The sequence below is a fragment of the Heptranchias perlo genome, chromosome 8 (genome assembly GCF_035084215.1).
Source record: "Heptranchias perlo isolate sHepPer1 chromosome 8, sHepPer1.hap1, whole genome shotgun sequence".
In the NCBI taxonomy this organism is placed as follows: Eukaryota; Metazoa; Chordata; class Chondrichthyes; order Hexanchiformes; family Hexanchidae; genus Heptranchias; species Heptranchias perlo.
The window spans coordinates 24,900,556-24,919,835 of record NC_090332.1 but is presented as its reverse complement, the minus strand read 5'-3'; the positions used below and the strand labels follow the sequence as shown (position 1 = coordinate 24,919,835).

General features: G+C 40.7%; 1 long non-coding RNA gene across 4 annotated transcripts in view; it reads right to left on the bottom strand.

Annotated features, from left to right (window-relative positions):
• Nucleotides 1-19,280, bottom strand: part of LOC137324166 (uncharacterized) — a 107,841-nt gene that overhangs the window by 17,467 nt on the left and 71,094 nt on the right. For 2 of the 4 annotated variants that reach the window (XR_010963525.1, XR_010963524.1), the window contains exon 1: nucleotides 6,146-6,299. The exons of the other annotated variants lie outside the window; for them this stretch is intronic. This is a non-coding gene — a long non-coding RNA (uncharacterized lncRNA). Of the gene's footprint in view, nucleotides 1-6,145; nucleotides 6,300-19,280 lie in introns of those variants that run through there. 4 annotated transcript variants of the gene reach the window in all.

The following is a 19,280-nucleotide window of genomic DNA, read 5'->3' as shown; positions in this document are numbered from 1 at the left end:
CTTATTCAGCTCCCTAGGCTTTATTTTTGGCAGGTTGCGTTATGATCAATCACGGTTCCAAATACCTCTCTAATATGGTAATTTCATCAGCAGTGTTCTCTCTTAAACATGTATTAAAATGTGACAATGCTTATTATAGCATTGTTTCTTATGAAGGATGTGTGAACTCAGAAGTGACTCTAATATCACAAAAAGTTTAGTCATGGATTCCTTAAAGGGGAAAAGTTGGGCAGTTGGCTGGAAGTTATGTGATTTCTAGAACTGGTGCATGTATGACCTCCGTAAATGCCTGGACAATGATTGAATTCAGCCTGGTTTATTCTGGATTTTGCAGATCCTTGATTATTTAAAAAATGTAATCATTTAATATGTTACAATTATTCTGCTTACATAGTTTTTCAATTTGATAATTTTACTTCCTTGACAGCGAAATGAAGCTAGGAGATAATAGCGTACAAGGGCTTACAGTGTGTGTTCGAAATTCATCTCTTTACTATTTTATAGAGACATTGGCCTATTTAAAATAAGAGCCTGGCGAGGCTAGTGCCTCACTCTTAATGTTAAAAAGGATGAAAAGAAAGTTTATAAAGTTCCAGGAAGCTCATTGGATTTGCATTTTAAAGTGGGATTTGCGTCAGTTCAAGTTTTGTTGATCATAGCCTGAACTCCAAGCAACATGAAATTACCTGAACCTGAACAATTGCGAAATGCCAGTATAACTACTCACTCAGTTGCAATGCAGCACTCTGCATGGACTTGATGAACAGCTTTGGTACTACAATCGGGCAGAAATTGCTTGGAAAAGAATGGTGAGCTCAACAGCGCTCACCATTGTTAGTGGCGAAATCAAGGAGCAAGTTCCGGCATTCGCACATGTGCAGTGAAACGCGGAAATCCGGAATTTGCTCCTACTGGTTCGCTGGTGATATGACAGCCTTGAATTAAAGGGATATCACCGGCTGGAATCAGTGAAATCATTGAAAAGGCGCCAACTTGCTCATCTGCCCAACTGGAAAGTAACTAATATCACCACAAAACAGGTATGCTTAAAAATACCTTGTGAAACTAAGTTTTAATAGCGCAGTGAGTCTTAATGACTGCCAAACAACTAAAAGTTAACTTTTAAAAATGTGGAGTCTCGTTACTCCTTATTTTAATAGTTTTTGGTCATTAAAAATATTACTTTTTTAAAATAAAAAAAATTAAGCATTTTCTTTTACTTTTCCCTTCTGTCTCTTTTATTTAATTAGACTATTTCTTACCCTCTCTTTTTTCACTGTCTATAACTGTTTTTACAATAATTTTAATGTTGTACCTTTCACCTCTTGGTTTCTACGTTCCAAGCTTGCAGAATCAGTTTTGTAGCTTGTCAAAAATGGTCGAGGGGATGGAGTGACCCCCTCACTTCTCTCAGGGGTCCTAGCTTCGCTTGAACTAATGCTGGGCTCTTCTCCGCTTCCTATTTGAGGAATTACACCCAGTAAAGTAAGTTAGTGGGTTAGTATAAATCTATGGAGCAGCGAGCACTGTTGGTTCACGGCTCCAAGCAATTTCTGGGCCAATATTGGGTTTGATGTTTTTCAGGTGTCCTTTGGATGTGGGATGTTGGTCTCTAAAATTGACTCTCATTTGTGAAACATGCACAACAAGGTCCAATTTCTACCCCTTCATGCCCAATAAATTAGTTTTTGAAGTGCTGTCACTGTTGTTATGCAGGCAAACACAGGAGACAATTTGCACACAGCAAGGTCTCACAAACAGTAAATGAGACAATTCTCCAGTTAAACTTTTCCTGGGTGGTGTTGGTTGAGAGAGAAACATTGACCAGGGCACCACAAGAACTCCTTGCTCTTCCTCGAATAGTGCCATAGGATCTTTTACATTCCACATAAAAAGCCAGATGGAGCCTCAGTTTAACATCTCACCTGAAAGAAGTACCTCGGACAGTGCAAGACTCCCTCAGTACTGCTCTGAAGTAATAGCCTAGATTACGTGTTCAAGTTCTGGAGCGTGGCTTGAGCTGACAACGTTCTGACTCAGAACTGAGAGCACTAACACCTGAGCCAAGTTGATAATTAAAATCGTTGAAGGATGACCTAGTGGTGCAGCATGGTGGAGCTCCAGTGCACTGTATCAAAGAAAGGCATGATGTGTGCTTCATGTCTGCAATTCAACCATGATACAAACCAAAAGCTCTTAATTGGCTGTAAAGCATTTTGGAAAGTCCTGAGGTCATGAAAAGCGCTATAGAAATGCAAGTTCTTTCTTTCTATGTGATGGGGAGAGACAAAATAGAGGTGAGGTACAAGGAGGGAAGGAAAATCAGAGAGGAGGTACTGCAGGATAATGTTGTGCATTTCTTAATGGTGATGGAATGGCATTGACAGAGGCCTAGAAGCCAGTTACCTACTTATCCTCTTGGCTAAGATTCTATGTGGTACCGGGAGACCACAGAGGGGAAGTGGAGCAAATAATAAAAGTACTTTTTAATAATGAGCATTTTCAGCCCATGTTACTCAGTAATCCTTTACAAACTAAAAATATTATTGAAAAGGATCATGTTTTGTATGTTTTAATTCAGTTTTAGTTGCAGCAGGAGTAATTTAGTGGGCAGAGTACAAATATTACAAATTGGTCTTTCTATAATAAGCAGGTTACAGAATTTCGGATTTCTTGGCAGACTATTGTGTGCCTTGAACGCTGCTGGCCATGTCAGACTGCAAAGCCTGAACCAAAGTAGCCAACTGTAAACTTAGTTTTCTTTTCACAAATGTCATTTTTTGCACGCACTTTGGCGAGGAATGTCAGTGCTGGGGAGAAAGGATCATTTTACACATCTCAACTCCTGACATGGGGATTTGCCTGCTGGGAGTGCATATTAAAAATTTGGGCGTGTGCACCTAAGATTTTCCGTCTAATAAAATTAAAGGGAAGAAAAATGTGAGGCACTGGTCTGAATTCCCAAAATGCACTGTTGGTAAGCAAAGTTCCACGTCAGGAGGGAATAAATTCAATTTATTAAATTACCTCTTAATTCCCTATGTTTTCCACTCAATGGGGGTAATTTTGACTTTGTGCGATAGTGTAAAATGGGTGAGAGTGAATCGGCAGCCCGTTTTACATCTCTCCCGATTTTTATTTCCATTGAAGTCAGGCTCGCCCAGCACGATCTTCCTTTCTGAAATCCATGTTGGCTGCTTCTAATTATTTTCTTTTCATCTAGATATTTAGTAATTTAATCTTTAATTAAACATTATAAAATTTTCCCTTCCACAGATGTTAAATGCGAGGGAGAGGGAGGAGGAGAGAGAGAGAGAGAGAGAGAGAGATTGAATAACTATCATCCCATGAGTCGGAACTGGTTTCAAAGCCAAGTCCCAAAGGAAAAAGAACAGAAAGCTAACTCAGTGCACCATCAAGACCTCCGGCTTCATTTTAAATTTTCTTTCTCTAACAGGGTAAAAGGCAGAGATGGTTGGTTTTGAAACTATTTGTCCTCTTTATCCAGTGAGAAGCTCAGTCATACACATCAGCACAGTTCCAGGGTCAAATCGTATTCTGTGCTCTATGAGCTGATTTCAGGTGGGGCACAGAAAGAGTTCCACAGTTAGCCTCAGTACCTCTGGGAGGGGCAAATCAGCCAGACTTTCTGCTCCTGATTGGTCTCCAGCAGCCCCTGCTGTAAGTGCGAGTGCACTAACATTGGTTGAACAGGATCAGGCTCAGCAGTGCTGCTGTGTGCAGTTGAATAGCATATTGACACTTAAGGGGCAATTTTACGTGGCCCCCTCGCCAGAGCAAAGCCTAATTGGTACGCAAGCAAGTTGGAGAGAGGGCTACAACACTATTGACCCAGTTTTCCAACCCATGCTCACAGCCCACGAATGCTCCACGCTGGCAGCAAATGCTCATGAAATGACCCCTTTATTGTCGAGGCTCAAACATGAGTAATAGTTATTTGGGTGAAATACTGCAGGGCGACTGTCACATGTGGAACCATCCCGCAGCAAGAATTAGGAGAAGAGGGGAGAAAACTTGGCAAAAAAAGGAAGAGAAATGAAAGGATGACTGGACGTAGGAGTCTTGGTACACACTGTCCTTTGATACACATGAAAACTATATCTACCCAGCGTGATGCAGCAGATAGCATGTGGGAGCACAGCTGCGTTCTGTGCATCTGTTGCAATCTTATAGCAGTTATTTTTAAGGAGGATTCCTCTATGAATGAGCGCACAGACACTAGAATTGTTACTGTACCGACTTGGAAGCAAATATCCAGCAGAATTTAGCAATGCTACTATTACTGTAGCAATTGTTACATTTGTAACCAAATTTATAAAGTCCCTTACTTTGCTTTGGCATGTCTGCCACTTTGAGTACAGCACTGTTAGCGAGCTGAATGGTCCTTACTCGTTCTGCGCGTTCTTGCATCATCATTGCATGTTACTAAATAAATGACATCCATTTTGTAAAAATGAACAATACAAGTTACATAACAATTTATCTATACCACAGCCTTCTCTACAATCAATACCCTGTGCAGTCATTGCACTGTTTTGTTTTATCTGAGTTTGTTTGAATGTTGGCTAGGGGAGGGTATTTGGCTAAGGTTCTCACTCGTAGCACTGTGAAGCTACCTGTGCATGAAGTATACATGGACAGCAGGTGAGGACACGGCCACGCTCAGCTATGATGGCCTCCACAGTCGAATAGACTGCCGGCACTTGCTGTCGTGGCTTACATCAAAAGGCCACATGGGTGATGTACCAGACGATGACCACCACCCATGGATTTGTACCCCTAAAGAGGGACTGAGTGTCGTCAGGAGGGAAGGGGAGTAATTTGGACAGTAAAAACACTGTTTTTGAAAAACATAGGGTCGTGAGTTTCTTTCCTTGAATATTATTCCTGTACTTTGAGGTAATCCATTTGGCTCAAGCACCATACTAGAAGAAATTGAGCTGTGTAAAAGGTGGAGTTAAAATGGGCTGGGAAAGTTCTGGCAAAATAAAACAAATTACTCATATTTTAGTTTTAAATAAAAGCCAGTGCTCTTATGCAAGAAATTATTTCGGGAACATTTAACTGGCGGTTGCAATCAGAAGTATTAATACATAATAAAAATGGAATGTGTGATTAGAAAGAGGTTAAAGGTACATGGGTGTGGTTCACAGAGGCCCTCCTGACTAATCCCTCCTCTTCTTCCCTCCTTCCCAGGGAGGGAAGCAAGCACATGCCAGGAAGAAATGCCCCATCTGAAGCTTGATAAGGGCAGCAACCCAACCCAGCAATGTAGGCAAAACTCAATGACCTAGCAATTCAGGCCTGTCCACCATGGGTGGTGCAGGGAACAATCCCTGCGCCTGAATGGTGAGGCCCGAGGCGCGCCTGCTATTGGGATTGGGAAGGGGGGCGATCGGGTTGTGAGGTAGCAATGGCCTGGTGGGAGGGAGTGGTGCCGGCAGAGTCTTTGAATGTGGGGTGCCGACCCTCCTACCTTGGTTGCGGCCATTGTGCCTTTGCAACCCAACTGAACCCTTGGGACCAAGGCCAAGTGAGTTTTCTGGACACTTGAACACACATTCCCACAGCATCCTTACAACCATGCCAGGAAACCCAATGTACCAATGTATTTTCCCACAAGCAATATGAGATTCAAATTTACAATGACTCCACAAGTTATGTATGTCAAATTATGAAAAATGGCATTTAATAAAAAAAAGAAATTAGGTACATATGTTTTGAAAAAATTATCATTTCCTGTTGCTAGTTTCATGTTTCTGTTCATTTCACTGAAACAAACTTCAAACAATCCCATAAAACTGAAAGAGGGTTTGGAATAAACAAGTTCACAAATCAAAATTATTGTGCGTTTGAACCCATTGACAAATCTTTTTGTATTTTGAAAATATTGGCAAAATTGAGTGCTTTAAACTGAAATCATATGATCCCATTTAAAGTAGGTGGTGATATGCCAATCTCCAAACATTATGACTTCTAACAAAGTAGCATTCTAGAACAAACTGAACCATGGTTTATACCTCAGAATACTTCCATTAGCAAAGATGTGGTAGAGATGCCTCCAGATTTCAAAGCAGCAGGGCTAAACAGCCATTAAAAAAACAAGTTTCTTAATCATACTTACTGCTTCAGGCAATGTGCAGCACGTCATGTGGTTGAGCTTGGTATTAAATCCTGGCAGTACTCTACTTGTACAATTTTACAATTTTTTGCAAAAACATGCAGTGCAAATAAACAACACTTATGTGTGCTTTTGAAAGAAAAGTATCTTTTTAACTTCACTTAAAACCACTCCTGAATTTCAATGTCAATGATTTTCAAACGTGGATAAAAATGCAATATATCCACTGGCTGTTTTTTTTCCTCTTTCTCTTTCTGTCATCTAAAACATTTATCTGTAGTTAAGGTTGATTAATTATAATTCATTATGACACCCTAAAGGCTTTCCTTACATAAAAGGCAAGGCGTGCCCTGAGTAAATGATTTGTTTTTCAAGGGCTTGTCTGTGAATACATGATCTTTATCAAATGTGAACCATTTGCCTGAGAACCCCAGTAAAAGAGGCTATAAAATATAGATGCATCTAATAAATGTTTTATTTGCAGTGGCTGCAGTTGCTTTTTGCACTTTCCCAGTAGTGCCTTATCAAAGAATAGGTGGAGCTTGTGTGCGCTGTCTACCATTTTTAACTTTGGAGGTAAGCAGCTGTGACTGTGCCCCTAAGAAGTCTGAAATGTCTTTCTTTAAACATTGGCTTTTGAAATAACTAATTTTCCTTTGAAGATTCATATGCAGCTCCCCTCTCCAGATTGCTGCTTTAATATTACACGTTTCTCCTTTTATAATTCATAGAACGTGGCTTGATTGAGGTGGAATTCTTAGCATTGCAGAGTAAAGTGTTCCTGTACCTGAAGGAGGAGCACAAACTGTGGTGGTGGGGCTCAATCTCTGATAATTTTTATTGAGTTGGGTGGTGTCACCTTCAAAGGTTTCATTGTGGTCTGACATGTACAAACCGTTGATAGGTTCTGATTTATTTAAAAATCAGTGTGGCATTTTAAACTTTGCCTTTTACATTTTTTTTCTCCTCCTTTTTTTCCCTCTTCTCCTGAAGCCATTGACTCCTGGACACAGTTATACTGACATAAGCTATTCTCCACAACTTTGTCCAAGTAGAAGTTTTTACTTCATGTATTATCCCAGGTGAGTTTTGGCAGGCTATACAAATGTGGGGCATCAGAGTTGAACTCAATCCTGTTCTCTCCTAATATATATGCATTTGCATAACCAGCATGGGTCACTGGATAGAATCAGGAGTGGGAATTCTGACTGATTTCTTTTTCCTTGGGGATTCAGAGGCTAAAAGGACATCACCTGTCTCCATCCCTGCCTCAGCTCATCTGCTGCTGAAACCCTCTCCCAAGCCTTAGTTACCTCTAATCTTGACTCTCCTGGCCGGCCTCCCATCTTCCATCCTCCATAAACTTGAGCTCATCCAAAACTCTGCTGCCCGTATCCTAACTCACACCAAGTCCCGTTCACCCCTGTGCTCATTGACCTACATTGGCTCGTTTGGGAACACCTCAATTTTAAAATTCTCATCCTTGTTTTCAAATCTCTCCATGGTCTCTCCCTATCTCTGTAACCTCCTCCAGCCTTACAACCCTCTGCACTCCTCCAATTCTTGCCTCTTGCACACCCCCCGATTTTGATCGCTCCACCATTGGCGGCCGTGCCTTCAGCTGCCTAGGTCCTAAGCTCTGGACTTCCCTCCCTAAATCTGCCTGCTTCTCTATCTCTCTCTCCTCCTTTAAGATGCTCCTTAAAACCTACCACTTTGACCAAGCTTCGTAATATCTCCTTATGTGGTTCGATGTCAAATTTTGTTTGATAACGCTGCTGTGAAGCGCCTTTGATCATTTTACTATGTTAAAGGCGCAATATAAATGCAAGTTCTTGTTGTTTGCTTCATTAGTGACCCTGCCACTGAATTCAATATCCTCCTTCTCCACCACTGACATACTGTAACTGCAGGATGTATTATCTACAGGATACACTGCAGCAACTCACCAAGGTTACTTAGAAAGCATCTCCTCTCATTTTGCAACCTTCACCACCAAGAAGGAGAAAAGCAGAAATGTTGTGGGAATATCACCACCTCCAAGTTCCTCTCCAAGTCACACACCATCCTAACTTAGATATCTACGGCCGTTCCTTCATCACCACTGACTCAGGATCTTGGAATTTTCCACCTAACACCATTATGGGAGTACCGTCATCACAAGAACTGCAGCAGTTCAAGGAGATTGAGCCCCAGAAACTTCTCAGGGCAAATAGGGATTGGCAATAATTGCAGCCTTCCCTGTGCCAGCCACATCCTGAGAATAATCCTACTATTGATCTGGCTAAGACCACATCTTTATTTTTCTTTGAATTGATCTAGCACGGCTGTAATCTAACAAGTCCCAACTCTGAACAGATTACCTAATGCAGTATCCAGACACCTGTATGAATGCCCATATTTTACAGTGAAATTCACCTGTATATGGACATGGGAAGAAAGGTAGGGAAATCTATATTGCTATGAAAGAGAAAGTTGTTGTGCTCCTTTAATAGCCCATTGACAAATTTCAGTCATTTTAAAGTTGGGATATTATAAGGTGCATGAAATAGAACAGATAGATTATGTACAGTTGCCATGTTAAGGTAGCCAGGCATATCAAAAGTGGTAATTGTTAGCAAAAGTGGTGCTCTTCTCTTTCTTGATTACAACACTGTACAGGGTGGCCAGTTTCCATTTCAGAGACAAGGAGGAAACCAAATCACTGCCGGCAGATGTAGCCAGAATTGGACATTTGAAGGATAAATGGTGTGTTGTCTTCTGTACGTGAGGGGACTCGATAGGGTAGATGCTGAGAGGATGTTACCTCTCGTGGCGGAATCTAAAACTAGGGGGCATAGTCTCAGAATAAGGGGTTGCCCGTTTAAGACGGAAATGAGGAGGAATTTCTTCTCCTAGAGGGTTGTGAATCTTTGGAATTCTTTACCCCAAAAAGCTGTGGAAACTGAGTCATTGAATACATTCAAGGCTGAGTTAGACAAATTTTTTGATCAGCAAGGGAGTCAAAGGATATGGGGAAAAGGTGGGAAAGTGGAGTTGAGGTAAAAATCAGATCAGCCATGATATCATTGAATGGCGAAGCAGGCTCCAGGGGCCGAATGACCTACTCCTGCTCCTATCTCTTATAGTCTTATGGTCTTATGTACTGAGAAGATCAAGTCTGTCCAGAAAAATGAAGCATGATGTTTCTCCCTCACCAATACTCTGTAAGGATTGCAAATTCTTCTCAGTTAGAAGCACTCTGCTTTTTGGCTTGGCAATCAGATCCATTCTAAGCTGGGGTAAACAGCTGGTGAAGATGGCCAGAGAAGCTGGTAACCAAATGGAAATACTGATGAAAGTTTTGGCCTACTTGTTACCATGAACAAGATCAGTGTTCCATAGAGTCTGGATTACCCCCGCCCCTCCCCCCCACCCAACCACCCACCACCCCAATAGATGTTGTAGCAATGTTTAACAACCTTGTCTACAAACCCCAGTTCTTGGCTCAGGACTCCATATAGAATGAGGCTGTGCAAACCTTGGTGAGGATGAGAATGCCATGTTAGATTCCACCCTCAGCAATACCAGATGATGTGGCTGGTCTGTCAGTCCACGACAAGGTTACGTCTAGGGTAATATAGGGTAACCACTAGTGGCTAAGTCTTGAATTGGATAGTTTCAGGAACATAGGAACAGGAGTAGGCCATTCAGACCCTTGAGCCTGTTACGCCATTCAATTACATCATAGCTGATCTGTATCTTAGCTCCATTTACCCGCCTTGGTTCCATATCCCTTAATACCTTTACCTAACAAAAATCTACGAATCTCAGTTTTCAAATTTTCAAATGAAATTTTAAAATTAAATTAAAATTTTTTATATTTTGATGATTGAATGTCAGTTGTAATATTTCAAATTGGACAGAAAATGCTGCTTTAAGAAAACAATGTGTGCATAAGCAAAACCATTTGCTTTCACCTGCATGAAATGGGAACCAACCACGCATGCACAGAACAGTTCACTCATGCACAAGAGAAATTGTAGCTTAACATTCTGTACCAATCCAAAATGCCTACAGAGAATCCCAGGGACAAAGTTTTACATGTTAATTCTCCTGCCTGTGGAACTCTTTCCTATGCAAACAACACCATTAAAACAGATTGTTTGGTGATGATCACATTGCTGTTTGTGGGACTTTGCTGTGCACAAATTGGCTGCCGCATTGCCTGCATTATAACAGCGACTACATTTCAAAAGTACTTCATTGGCTGAGCAATGCTTTAGGAAGTCCTGAGGTTGTGAAAGGCGCTATATAAATGCAAGTCTTTCTTTTCTTTTTAGACAGTATTACTGCTTGGAACACTGCCCATTGTATGCAGAATTTTTGAAGTAGGATTACTGGAACACACATTAAGTTGTGGGAAATTTATGGTTTGCTTGATGAAAATCCCAGCACAATTTACCTTTCTTGTGTTCCCAGTAAACCAGGGTGAATTTTGTGGGACATCTGTCCTTGTTATGTTTTCTGGCAAAACCCTGATATTCTACCACCTAATTTTCAAAAATAGAGCTGTGCAAAGGGACCATTGTGGAGCAGCATTTGTGGATTAATGAGGAAGAAGAGTCTCAAGCAGGTGTAGCTATTGTATTGCTGCAAAACAGTACAGAATATTCACTGCCAGCTCATTTTCCCCATTCGTTTCCAGGTGTGTTTTGACTCTTGTGGATAGACAGGAATCCACTGAGGAAATATAGAGGAAAAAAATGTGGTCTATGGAAATAGTTAATCGTGATCTGGGATCGTTGTAAAGTGACAGAAACAATATTGAACTTGTCATCTCAGTTACTGTATCAGGAGGCTCCATGTGATATGGGATAGCACATGTGCTATCCTGCATAAAATCAATTGAAATATGTAGAGGGTAGAAATGACTGTTGGTGATGTTACTATATAAATGCTTAATATACTCATACTAAGTTCTTCTCTCTGCTAGTTTAAAAGATGTAATAATCCAATGGGTTATCATTTATTATTCATTGGCACTTCTACCATCAGCAATGTCAGTTAAAGAAAAAAATAATTTTAAGAAACAAGGAACATTATGAATTATTTCTAATATATATATAGGACTGATATTCCCATCCAACATGTCTGGGGAATGTACAGGGAATGATGACCCATGTCATTCGGTCTAAAGCCCAGGGATTCTGGGGTTTCCCCTGTGGTGGTGGGGGGGAGTGTGCAGCAGAGTGCTTGCACCTGTAGCAAGCATAACCAAACAGGCCCATTAATGAGGCAGGAGATAGCATCACTGGCCCTATAACCTCATATACCTCCCCCCACATTGGAAGGGTACCCAGCAGGCAGCAGTTAGAAGGCCCTGAAGCCAGCGGCCATTGCCACTGCTGCACTGTTGCAATTCTGCACCTGTTGCCAGGCACAAGACAATGCCAAGAGGCTGGCCTGTGCCTGTAGTGTGTTGGGCCTGGGTTAAAAACCACTTCAGTTCCATTCAGCTTAAATAGAACCCAGGGGCTGGAGGGGAGGAATATCGGCCCTTATATTTCAGTCATAGGACTTAAAATTGCATTGTGCAAAAAGAACTCATTAATAGATGCTCTGCTTATACTTTTGTAATGCAGAACAGTTGTACACCTCAGATAGACTCTTGTTATCCTTCTAGCCGCAGCATAATTTAACTCTGAATGTGATAAAATGTGGGACGGTGGGGATTTATGTGAAACAAAGTTCTCATGTGGGACCCAGCTCAACAATATTCGAAGAAGAAGAAAACAAACAAACAACAAAACATCTACATATATTTTATATATACAGCATGTATAGTGCCTTTAATGTAGAGAAATCATCCCAAGGTGCTTCACAGAGACAGAAGGAAAAAATGAACAGTGAACCAAAGAAGGAGAGATTGGGAGGGCTGACCAAAGCTTGGTCAAAGAGTTTGACCTAGAAATGTAATGATGGAATCGGTCTTACATTTCTCTCTGTAAATGGATATGATTTGAACAATTATTCAACACTTTTCACAAATCCCTCAGTTATGTGTTTTTTCTCCTTGTAATGCTAGTTGTGTTAAAAAGCATCATATTTTGGGGAGTTACTCCAGATGACTGGGACTCAATTAACTTTACACCCTAGTACCCTTTGCATAGTCTTAACAGTGCATCTTTTTATGCGTTATTTTAAAAAGTATTTATTTTGTCTCCTTCCCCTGTGGTCTCCTTACATCATAGGCAATCCCCAGCTGAGAGAGGGCAGGTGAGCTGCTCTGCGTCTTTGCCAATGTTGCTTTTGCTGGTCAGTACACGGTGTGCTCTGTGGTGGCTTTTTTTTTTCAGATCCCCACCCCCAGGAAAGTACTTGGCCTTTATTTGGCACGTCCCTATAAAGGCACGGTTGAGATCAGGAACTATGAAGGAAATTACTGGAATAAACCACTTCCTACTTCTGTGTAACACAATGTATTGCAGTCACTCTAACCGTGAGTCTTAAAGCATTCCTGCCAAACTGCTAGAAATACACCAAAGTTAAATGAAATGTCGTGTGATACTCCCAATTCACCAGGCTTTGTGGAGAACTCCAAAACTATTTCAAAAAAGCGTTTCAAATATTTTTGTAAAATGGGCTTATTTTCTTCTTTATGCTTTGATGCAAACCTATATTGTTTGAGTGCAACACCATATTTGAATTCTATTCTTTTTGATGTTCCTTAGATGTTACCAGTAACAACTGTTGCAGAAGTTACCTACAATCCAACAGTAGGAAACCAAAGAATGTTTCATTTAGAGGCATGTTGTTAATCATGCTGCATGCAATATTGTTGCCTCAAACTTTCAGTGCTGGGCATGCCATTAAAGCAGTAATTGAGGTTCATAATTTATGTATATATAGATATATAAATCCTCTATTAGGAACAATTCTCGAGATTGTAGTTTGCCTCTAAATCACAGAGAAAGGATAAAGTATTAAATATCCTGTTGTTTGTGCTCAGGGTATGAGGGGTGCTAAACCTCCTTCTGTTTGTGGCATTGGGAGGTGGGTGAAGTAGTAAATGTCAGCTTTGACTGACTGATAACATTCTCACCTCTGTGAGATTTAACCACATAATCTAGGCTATAAAGAGCCTGGGGATGTGTAAGGCACTATATAAATGCAAGTTGTTTTGTTATATTAGCATTAATAATTTATAATCTTGTGTATTTGGTGAATCTTTTTCCATGCCTTACACTACAAGAATTTACCACATAGTTGGTGGATCAGAAAACTCATAGTATAGCATCTCAGGAGTACTTCAAGTGTGATTATACAGTGGCATGTTTAAGGAGAAAGGAATAGAAGGATATGTTGATATGTTGATAGGGTGAGATGAAGTAAATAGAGTGGGAGGAGGCTCAGGTGGAGCATAAACACCAGTTAGGCCGAATCGCTTGTTTCTGTCTGTAAATTCTATAGAATTCAATATAAGTTGCTGCGTCTATGCTGCTGAACTCATAATGGAACATCGAGCAATATACCACAATGGTCTGATCCCTGGCTTGTGCCGAATTAGCTGATCTCAACTGAGGCGGCAGTAGCAGTGCTAGAATTGGCTCCCGTGTCCCTGCATTGGGGAGGGAAATATTGGCCATTGTTCCTACTCCTGATCACTATCCATCAACACTTGCTGCATGTGAACGTATATGGATGTCAGCTGAGGGCAGAATTGAGCTTGGATGTCATACCCCCATGCTTGAATAGTCTGAATTAGAGACATTGAGAATGACCGTTTGGTCCAGCATCTGTGGAAGTGTAGCTATTAAGAAATCAGTTGAGGGTGCAATTGGTCTTCACCAGTAATGCGAAACGGGCACATAGTGAATTGGCAGGCCATTCTATACTGCACCCGATTAACTTCAATGGAAAACAAAATCCAGCGGGGTATAAAAGATGCTGCTTATACACTATTGCCTGTATTGCGCTACTGGTGGAGACCAATTTCACCCACAACTGCTTTTGAGAACAATCTCATGCATCCATTCCTTTATATGTAAACAACATGCTTTAAAGACATTCTGTATAGAAGTAATGAAGGGGAAAAAATATGCCCAGTTATCAAAACCGTCACTTTATTTCCCTTACCAAATCTAATTTATCTGATTATCTTATTGGTAAAGACTGAATGCATTGTTAAGGAGTTGATTAGCATATTGCATCAGAGCGTTTATTTATTTTTTTAACACCGGTTGCAAGTCTTGAATTGGCAGAAATATTTTCAAATTGCATAACTGTAAAAACACAGGAATGTTTTTCCCCCCAAAGTATCCACCACAGGTCTGGGAATTGCAAAGACTATAGTTTCGAGTGAAATTTTTGTTTATTCTTCTCGGGGGAGGGGGAATTACTGTAAAACTGAGGAACATAATATAATTAAAGATTTAAACACTGTATGCCAGAGGTTGGGCGTGTCGAGGTTGTAGAAATTTACAATAACAGGAAACAAGAACCTGCTGAATAAAGGACACCATGTTATACAGAAAGAGCTCTGATACAATCTGCAGCACATACAACATTGTAGGGCACAGGAAGTTACAGCTGCTGGCAACCGAGTTTTCAAAACACAATCCATTCAGCCCCAGGTGTTTATTTACTAGAATATTTACTCCTTTGAAGTCACCAGTACATTCTTCAAATACTATTTTAAAAAAGTGACATTTTAAGACTTACGTTTTTCTGGAGTGATTTTTCACAACTGAAATTAATTCAATTAGAAGAAAAAAAAAGTTCTACACTTTGAGACAGGAATTTCAATCATGGCTCGATAATGGTTTTTGTTAACCGAGGTGAAAGGCCAAGGTCACCAAGGCACCTTTAAGGTCGAAAAGGGTAGGAGAGAGAATGAGATATATCAAGAGATGGTGGTCAGGTGGTGTCAAGCTTGGGCTTTAAGTTCAAGAGAGTGACTTAACAAGTATGAGGCAAGGGAATAGAAAAAGGGAAAGGAGAGAGTTAAACAGAAATTTCCACTATTCAGTGTTAACACATGGCAAGTATATGTGTGTCCTTGTTATATTATAAGGTAATATAATGTCTACTGATGTCCCAATAGCCCTATATGACCAAACCTGATAAAGTTAATCATCTGGAATTTCTACCGAGTTCTCCCGATCTCTCACCGTAACTTTGGCAGAAGATCGGTGGGACCTCCAGAGAAATGGCAAAACATCAAAAAATGGCTGTTTATGCTGTTTCTTCAGGGGTTCTGCTCATCTTCCACCGAGGTTATGGCAGGAGATCGGGAGAACTCTGTGGAAATTCTCCCCCAATCTCTTTGTTGACTAGTTGGGTGTCAGCTGTGGCTCAGTGAAAGCACTCTTGCCTCTGAGTCAGAAGATTATGGGTTCACATCCCACTCCAGAGACTTGAGCCCATAATCTAGGCTGACACTCCAGTGCAGTGGTGAGGGAGTGCTGCACTGTCGGAGGTGCTGTCTTTCCGATGAGACGTCTGCCCTCTCGGGTGGGCGTAAAAGACCCATGGCACTATTTGAAGAAGATCAGGGGGGTTCTCCAGGGTCCTGGCTAACATTTATCCCTCGCCTAAAAGAGATGATATTGCTGTGGATGTTTGCTGTGTCCAAATTGGCTACATTACAACAGTGCCCTTACTTTAAAAGTACTTTATTGGTTGTAAAGCGCTTTGGGATGTCCTGAGGTTGTGAAAGGTGCTATATAAATGTGGGTCTTTCTTTCTTTCTAGTTGAATTTGGATTGACAGAAGAGGAAAAAGTGCTATCCATTCTATTCACAAGTAGCTGATCCTTTCTCGGCCAGTTTTGTGTCAACAATAATTGTGTGGATAAATTATTAGAATATGGTGGCCTCATAGCTTTCTCAACATCTGGTGCAAATCTGGCAGTTAGCGCCTGCCACGAATAAAACCTGGCAACCAGTTGTACATCTGATGTCCATAATTAGCCAACACCTAGTAAACATGAGAAGCCACTTCCCTCGCCCCTATTTTCTTGTTTTTTCTCCCAAGGAAACGGCGTAAATGGCTTTTTTTTCAGCCGGTGACTCATGCTGCAGTATTACTCCACCAGTCCTCTGATAACTGACTCAAGTGGCCATTCTTCATGCACGCATCTTAACAGTGAGTGTCCACCAGACTGTGGCAGACATCACAGCCGAGCCTGATCCTGCCCTCATCCAACGTACCGACACATGCACACTTTCCGTTCTAGTTACTAGATTGCATTCGAGATCAAGAGGCCTAGATAATTTATTTGCTTTTCTTAGCCAAAGGCCACTTGAAGTGCACTTCATACCTCTCAGCTGTCCTAATTTAATAAGGTATCTTAATTTAGCAGGTGCTTTTACATTACAGGAATGCAGCTCATGATGGATGCGCAGCTCTGCCCTATTGTCTGTGCTGCATAGTGCAAAAGACCTGGCATTCATGGAATTAATGGCATCATAGACCCTTAACAATGTAAGTCTATAAACCTGCAATTGGCTCCAAGCTGCCTGTTGCTCTAAAGGAAATTCAGGGAGGCAGCCTTCCACATTTGCACTCAAAGGCAGGTCATCAGATTACATAGATACAGCCACACGACTGAAATGATATGGAAAGAGCCACGGAGAACACTTTGCCTGCACAATGCTTTAAGCCGGTGTGGAAGCGTCTTAATGCTGCTTGTGGAATTACAGAAATGGAAGGATAAAGTAAGTCTAAAATACATCATTTGTTTTTTCACATCACTCAATTCAAAATAAATTATTCATTCTCATTATGTGGGCCTCGTTGGCAAGGCTGGCATTTACTGCCCATCTGCAGTTGCCCCGACAACTGACTGGCTTATTAGGTCACTTCAGAGGGCAGTCAAGAGTCAATCACGTTGGTGCCAGACCGGGTAAGGGCAATAGGTTTCTTTCCCTAAAGGAGATTAGTGAACCAGTTGGGTTTTTACAAAAATCCACAGCTTCATGGTCACCTTTACTGATGCCAGCTTTTAAAAAAATTTCCAGATATTTTTAAACTGAATTCAAATTCTCAAACTGCCATGGAGGGATTTGAACTCATGTCTTCTGAATTGTTAGTTCAGGACTCTGGATCACTAATCCATAACTACTACACTACCATACACTGTATTAGGACAATTTTGATGGTATATAATTTACAACTTAACGAATGTCCCAATAAAATACAATAAGATGTTAATTCTCCTAACATTGAGAAAAACAAATTAAGCTCATACCAGACTGAAATTCCCTTAATTTGTATTTAGGTTTGTGGAAATTATAGCAATGTATTAATATCATCAGCAACACATAAATAATAGAATAAAAACTAAAAATATTAGGTTATATGAATAGTCACGGTGTTGCACATAATAAAATGCCCCTGACTTCAAACATTTGTCTCTGATTTCTCTGATTGTCTTTGATTTTCAAGCTTGCAGTTTAGAGGTATTGTACTCCTATTGTGATTTGGAGGGAAACTTGGAGGTGATGGTGTTCCCATGTACTTGTTGCCATTGCCCTTCTATGTGGTGAAGGTCGCGTGTTTGAAAGGTGCTGTTGAAGAAGCCTTGGCAAGTTGCTGCAGTGCATGTAGATAGTACAGCCGGTGGTGGAAGGATTGGATGTTTAGGCTAACTGTCAACTAACTTCCTGATTTTTATGACTACAAAATGATCATTGTTCTTCAAAAGTACTTCATTTTGTAAAATTGCTTTGAGGCACTTTGACATGATAAGAAGCTACATAAATGCGAGCATTATGATTATTATACACAGTAAATGTTTTGTGCTATAATGTATAAGCTTGCTTGCTTTTGAATGGGTTAGTGGGCAATTGCAGCTTGTATTAACTATTTATTTCAACATGTGAGAGTTTGAAATTGTAAGAGGTTAACCCAGCCCGATCCAATATGGCGGACGGCACACTTCCATCTCGAAATGCGCGCGCGCTTCCTGCCCGCCATATTGGAGGCTCATGCGCCCAAAAAATGAGCACGGTGTGATTGAATTTTTAGGCCAAGGTGTCTCATGAATTTATCACATATGCAGTGATCACTAAAGCATTTATTATGAAGAAGTTCAAGGCATAAAACTCTTACAATGCACATGGACCATTAAATGTTCAGGATGCACACAGACCAGATGGGATACATCTGAGAATCCTGAAGGAAACCACTGAAGAAAAAGGAAAGGTTCCAGTTAATATTTGTAAGAGTTTCATAAATACAAAGGCTGAGGACTAGAAGGTGGCTCGTGTAGCCCTGGTATTCAAAAATGGTGTGAGATAGCAATCGGGGAATTATAGTCAAAGGCCAGGGATGGGAAAGTGGTCAAGACCATTTTATGAAAAGTATCAATATTCATCTAAGGAGTACAAAGGACCTAATGGGTGCAGTCAGATTGGGTTTAGAAGGAATGAGTCATGCCTCATGAAACTAGTGGAATTCTTTCAGGAGATAACTAAATTAATGGATGAGGGCTATCTACTGGATACAATTCACTTGGATTCTTAAAGGCATGTGATAAGGTTCTACATGTCATATGAGGTTTTCAAAGAAGACAAAGGCAAATAGAGTTAATGGGAAATTAACTAGCTGATTGAAAATTGGCTTGGCAATGGGAAGCAAAAAGTAGCTGGACAGAAATATCTGGTTTTAAAAAAAGGATCAAAGGCCATAAGGATAAATATCGCCATAGACAATTGAATACTGTGTGGAACACTATGCTTCCAGTTGTACTGGTACCATGGTAACGCTATCTGTGGAATGCAGCCAGCTAGGGTTGAATAACATAGATCCTTAAATTAGATTGATATTCCAAAGATCTTGCTTTACTCTCTTGAGGGGTTAGGGGAAATGAGCCAGTTCTGTCTTTTTGGAATCGTATCTGTGTTCACCTCCCCCCAAAAATGTAAATAAATAAATTAGGGAGAGTCCACAACAGTGCAAATTGTGTGTGGTCAGTGGATAGATCTGACTTGATGGGCCCTTTCTTGTAGCGTATTTTCTGTGTTCTTAATATGAAAAGGACCTCTCAGCTAAAATATGCTTGATGTACTCTTTCTCCATCTCTTAAAAGGTCTTGTGCTTTTAATCCCGGTAACTCATTTGGTTAAGGCGGTGTGTAACTGAGCCATACAGA